This window comes from Eriocheir sinensis, chromosome 23 (genome assembly GCF_024679095.1).
Source record: "Eriocheir sinensis breed Jianghai 21 chromosome 23, ASM2467909v1, whole genome shotgun sequence".
Taxonomy (NCBI): Eukaryota; Metazoa; Arthropoda; class Malacostraca; order Decapoda; family Varunidae; genus Eriocheir; species Eriocheir sinensis.
In genome coordinates, this window is record NC_066531.1 from 2,575,674 (window position 1) to 2,582,468 (window position 6,795).

The following is a 6,795-nucleotide window of genomic DNA, read 5'->3' on the forward strand; positions in this document are numbered from 1 at the left end:
CTTGTTTTTGAAGGAGTCAATCGTGTTACACTGGACCACTGATGGTGGAAGCTTATTCCATTCTCGCACTACAACGTTGGTGAAGAAAAATTTGGTGCAGTCTGAATTTACTTGTCTACATTTGAGTTTTGTGCCATTGTTCCTCGTTCGCAAAGTGTCATCGATCATAAACAATTTTGTTCTGTCTACATTCGTGAAACCATTAAGTATTTTAAAACATTCGATCAGTTTTCCTCGGAGGCGACGTTTCTCAAGAGAGAACATGTTAAGGGTGGAAAGCCTTTCTTCGTAGGATTTGTTGCGCAAGGAAGGGATCATTTTTGTTGCCCGACGCTGAACACCTTCTAGTTTAGCAATGTCCTTTGCATGGTGGGGAGACCAAAACTGTACCGCATATTCCAAGTGGGGTCTGACTAAACTATTGTAGAGCGGAAGTATTACATCTTTATTCTTGAATAAAAAGTTTCTTTTAATGAAGCCCAACATTCTGTTCGCTTTATTTGCTGCATCGATGCATTGATGTGAGAATTTGAGGTTTGACGCGATTTTGAGACCCAGGTCCTTGACGCAATGAACGCTTTTGAGTTTAGCGCCGCGTATTTCGTAATCGAACTTCTTATTTCTTGTTCCAACATGAAGGATCTGACACTTATCTACGTTAAAGGGCATCTCCCATCTATCCGACCAAGCTGAAATTTTGTGCAAATCCTCTTGGAGGTTTTGCCTGTCTTCGTCAGTGAGAGAGAGAGAGAGAGAGAGAGAGAGAGAGAGAGAGAGAGAGAGAGAGAGAGAGAGAGAGAGAGAGAGAGAGAGAGAGAGAGAGAGAGAGAGAGAGAGAGAGAGAGAGAGAGAGAGAGAGAGAGAGAGAGAGAGAGAGAGAGAGAGAGAGAGAGAGAGAGAGAGAGAGAGAGAGAGAGAGAGAGAGAGAGAGAGAGAGAGAGAGAGAGAGAGTGTGTGTGTGTGTGTGTGTGTGTGTGTGTGTGTGTGTGTGTGTGTGTGTGTTCAGCCTTGTAGTGTTTCCAGTCACCTATATCTGTCAGCGTACAATACCGGGAACCACGCGTTGTGAAGGCTTCGTCCATTGCATTGTTACACTTGTCTTGTCCCCGTTATTGTGGCGCGTCCTGCCCGGGCCATAATTAGACGCTGGAAAGGCAGAACAGTCCTTGCACCTCATTATTGTGATGTTGATGCGGAGGTGTTACGAAGCCATTGTTTTCATTTGCGGCAGCGAAGTTGAATCATTGTGTTAAGTGATGTTATAGATAAAACCTCCTGGGCGCCGCGGTAACCCCTCCCTCGCCCGTCCTGGACCCAAGCATTAACAGACCTGGCCAAATGTGTTTTCCCCGAAAGTGCGCAAAAGTATGGTTATGAAGTTGTAATTATCATTATTATTGTTGTTGTTGTTGTTGTTTATTATTTTTTTTTTTTTACGTTCGACCTATAGACCCGGTAGGCTTTCTTGAAGGGAGCTGTTGGTAGACACAAGTCGGTGGTGCAGGCGAGTATTATGTAGCGAGAGTTCGGGTTGACAGGTGCATGATCTTGAGGGCAGTATGTTGGTAGTCTTAGGCCGCTCGGCGATTACTAAAATTTGCAAGTTTGTTTGTAGCGGCGGGCGGGGACGCGAGCCTGGCCCTCCCCACTAAACAACTGAGGCGAGCATAATAAACCACAAGGCTCGGCATGGCGTACACAGACTCTGAGAGGGGATTTTGGTTTGACTCAGTTAAGCTTCAGCAGACATGCGGGCACTCAGGATACAGAGCTCACATGAACCGTACATAAAATATTGGAGGAGGACATATAAAAAAGACAACGCGACAAGAGAAGAGACAAGACATGAGAAGATGGCGCCACTATAAACACCTGCCCGCGCCAATACGGTCTGGGGCCGAATACCATCCAGGCCCCTCAAGCAAGCCTACCGGCACTATAGGCGTAGACGTAAAAAAAAACATTAACTCCACAAAAAAGTGAGAACATTTCAATTATGGAAGGCGTTAGGAGAGGTTCCACAATATCAACAAAATTGTCCACGTTTTGATAAAAAGATGTATTTAAGAACTTGGAGCGGGATAAAATAGGAATCAAGATAATCGGTATATAACCAAACATCCTTAGATTTACAGATGGTCTTATTATTTTTTTTTACAGCTAAGGAGACGGTTCAAGGGCGTAAAAAAAAATATAAAAAAGCCCGCTACTTACTGCTCCTGAATAGAGGTCAAAGGAGTGTCCAAAAAGAGAGGTCAATTTCGGGAGGAGAGGTGTCCTGATACCCTCCTCTTGAAAGAGTTCAAGTCATCATCATCATAATGATCGTCATAATCATCCTGTACCACTCCACGGCATGGCACAGACCTCTCCCAAACGATTCCATTTATTTCTGTTTTGTACCAAGGTTGTCTGTCTTATGTTTTAAAATGTATCACATCATCTGGTGAGTAACCTTCCGCTAAGTCCTTTTATGCGAATCATTTCCAGCCTGTCACTCACTGTCCATCGCTTCTCCCTCCTACATATGGGTCCTGACTATTGCCTTTCCTTGATTTCAGTTGGCTCATTAAATTACTACTTTTAATCGATCAATTGAGCAATCGTGGCATACGCCAGTCACCCCACGTCACAGTGTTCCCAATCTTTCTGTCCCGTTCCTCTTTTTCAACTGTGGACCCCTTCAACGAAATAGGGCCAAATTTGTCACGTGGGCTGTGAGTATGGTATCCGTGGAACCTTTAGCTAATGTAGAGCATTTCTAGCATTAAAGCATTCAGTTTTAACCTGTCCGCTACGATAGGCACGGACTTAACTTTTACTGGTAACCTGGTAACATATACTCCCAGGTCTTTCTCTGCCTCTGTGGTGGATAGTGGAGTGTTTCCCATGTGGTATTGGTGTGCTGGATATCCCTTCACTGGTAGCCTGGTAACATATACTCCCAAGTCTTTCTCTGCCTCTGTGGTGGATAGTGGAGTGTTTCCCATGTGGTATTGGTGTGCTGGATATCCCTTCACTGGTAGCCTGGTAACATATACTCCCAGGTCTTTCTCTGCCTCTGTGGTGGATAGTGGAGTGTTACCCATGTGGTATTGGTGTGCTGGATATCCCTCCCAAGGTGCAGGACTTTACATTCCTCCACATTGAATTGTAACAGCCACTTTTTGTTCCATTCCTGTAGCTTGGTGAGGTCTGACTGTGGGATATCCGCATCGAAGAGGTTAAACCACGAACTTTGTGGGCGTCCGCTTGGTCTCCTCCTCTTGGGACTGTCTCTTACAAAAATAACCAGGTGAGCAGGACCGACTTCTGGGTAGCGTGCCACATCCCTGAATAGCTGAGTTTGGCATTCATGGATCCTGCAGGTAATGTGCCTCGATTCAGCCTCAGGGAGTAATCACCAATTTAACGCAAAGTCATTCAAAAGATACCCCATGAATCTGCATAGTCACTTAATACCAAAGACATCAATTCGCCTCTTCAAGTAACTATTCAGTGTCCAAGATACAGACTTTGCCTTACTGTACCTGACCCGCCAACGCTGTATACTCGTGCTGAGCGAGGCTGAGGGAGTCTTTTAAAAACACTGAGGGGCAAGCGCGCTCCCACCGACTTACCCCTTCCCTCCCTCCACACATACAATCTACCCCACCCCATCCACCCACATATATCCCCCCCTACACACACACACAACCGCCCCCACCCACCCCACACACACACACTTGGCCTCGTGGACCAGAAACCTTCCTGGCTCTCTGAACAGGCTCGCAAATAATTATATAATCAGTGTCATCGAGGCACAGTATGAAGCCCATCTGGTCAGCGCACCAAAGGATCTGACCGAGAAGCCATTTTAGCGCCGCTCATACACAAAAGCGAGAACGTGACATTAATCTTTCACTATATTTTTCCAGACAATTATATTAATAACATCCGATATCCCACTCCCTCTGCGCGCAAGTGTGTGTATGTGTGTGTCAGTGTGTGTGGGCTGGTGTAGGTGTGTGTAGGTGTGTGTGTGTGTGTGTGTGTGTGTGTGTGTGTGTGTGTGTGTGTGTGTGTGTAGGTGTGTGTATGTGTGTGTGGGCTGGTGTAGGTGTGTGTGTCAGTGTCTGTGGGCTGGTGTAGGTGTGTGTGTCAGTGTCTGTGGGCTGGTGTAGGTGTGTGTCAGTGTCTGTGGGCTGGTGTATGTGTGTGTGTGTGTGTGTGTGTGTGTCCTCCTAGCTCAGAGGGGACAGTAACCTCTCAATGTCGATTAAGAAAAAAATAATCGGCGTTAGCGAGGCTTGAACTTCAGCTAACCAGGCATCAGCCAACCAGAACAGAGGCATACCGAAATATTACCTTATAAGACCGGTAGTTACGGGAGATCGCCGTTCTCATTGCAACATGACGCGTACCGGTAAGGACTCGTACCGGTCGCCGATGATCGGGGACCAATCCTTGCCTGTCGGTCACCGGTTGGCGCTTGTTGGGCGTCTTGAGCGGACTCCATGTGTGGGGTCAAGGTGTGAATCTTAAGCCCCGTTCACACTGTGCTGACTCTGGGCCTCGACAACCCAGCGACTTTTCCATGTGACAAGTTGGTTCCCACGCTCCAAGAAGTGGGGGAGGTTTTATTGGGGTCTTGGTGTCTTGCCGACTGTCTGGGACTAGTTGCCAGCATGTCGTGCTAACCCTCACGACTCCAGACTCCCGTCACGACGTCGGCGCAGCATTCGGCAACAGTCTCAAGACCTCTTTCAAGACATGCCCGACCCTTTCACATCAACACCCAAGACCTCGTGTACCCTAGAGTCGTGGGTAGTCGTGGCCCAGAGTCGGTAGAGTGTGAACGGGGCCTTACCATGGTTGCCGTCCGGCCACCCACTGGACGGACACTGGACGACCGCCGGTTACAGTTTGGTCGCACGATTGCTCGGCTCCTTACGTGGTCGGGAAGCGGTGGGTCATTATTAGGTCGTAAAGTCGCTGTTACTGTCCAGTATATCCGAAAACCGGTGTGTGTGTGTGTGTGTGTGTGTGTGTGTGTGTGTGTGTACGGGCGCGCGTGTGTGTGTGGTTAAAGGAAGGTGTTGAAGCTTGCTGGCTTGTGTGTCCGCCATACACAGGAGTCCCGTTCACCAGCACCATTGAATCAGACACGACAACCCTTAAAACGGCGTTCGGGTAAGATGCACAAAACTTCCCTTGACACACACGGGTTACGCTGGAGCAATATCCGGTCTACTAAATGTTCGCGCACACACACACACACACACACACACACACACACACACACCTAGGATCCGGAAGTTGCCAGCTGTCATGGTTCAATCTGGGAGTTACCCTTGTGGAAAGATATGTGTGTGTGTGTGTGTGTGTGTGTATGTGTGTATGAGTGAGTACACACACACACACACACACACACACACACACACACATACACACACACACAGATACAGACACACATACAATAAGGAGGCTGTTGCCGAGTGGTCAGTGTGTGGGCGCGGTAAGCCTGGGTACACAGGTTCGAGTCCCACCGATTCACGTTGGCAATTTTCAAACATCGCCGAGTGAAGGAAGATTACCCACATGATGCTCAGGTCTCCAATCAACCCTTTAGCTACTTCGGGCAAGAGGAGCACCGGGGGGCAGCATAGACCAAGCAAGTCATATGTCACGGCACCACTATAAATAAAACTCACCTGCCTGTCACTAATGGACTGGGATCGTCAAATAGAAATCCCACCAGCGCCATTGGCCACGCAAAAAAATAAGAAAACGCACACACACACACACACACACACACACACACACACACATATTCAATACTAACGTTATAATTTTGCCAGTCAAACATCTGAAATTTTAGTGACAATATCTTTTCATATTTACTATAAAGCATTAAAATAAGTCATTATTACGATAGTTATTGTTGTTATTTTATATCTTTATAATACTACTATTTTTATTTTATTATTATTATTATTATTATTATTATTATTATTATTATTATTATTATTATTATTATTATTATTATTATTATTATTATTATTATTATTATTATTATTAGTAGTAGTAGTAGTAGTAGTAGTAGTAGTAGTGGTATTATTATTATTATTATTATTATTATTATTATTATTATTATTATTATTATTATTATTAGTAGTAGTCTCATAACACATCTTTCCACAGGTCACACAGAAGAATCGGCGGGTTCTCAAGAGCGTTTTCCGCATAACAGTAATTTAAACCAGTATATCAAGACGCTTTTGGCTCCCACAACAAATACTTCCATGGGCTCAAAAATTCTGCAGCAGGTTCCTCCACGCTCTGATGTCGAATCGCACACATCACCGCTACCGCTGCCACGAGTCGAGGGCTTTCCCGTGGTCACGAGAGCCAAAGAAAATGGTTTGTGTACTCATTTGTTTTTTTCTATTACGCGGTTTACTTTCTGAATGTGATAGTTTACATGGTTGAGAAACAACTTCCAAAGCCTGCTTGTTTCCTAGGCCAGTTAGAACCTAATGTTTTTTGTTTGTTTTTACGTCTACGTCTATTGCGCAGGTAGGCTTGCTTGAGGGGCCTGGATGGTAGTTGGCTCCAGCCCGTCATGGCGCAGGCAAGTGTTTATAGTGGCGCCATCTTCTCTTGGCTCATGCTGCCCCCCGGAACTCCTTCTTGATTCACTTGGACGGTTTCCTCTAGAGTCCGGGTTGATGGGTGGTCTTCAGGACAGCATGTGGGTAGTTTTAAGCCACTCGGCGGTGACTGAAAAATCAGAGTTGACTTTTTCCTTTGTTT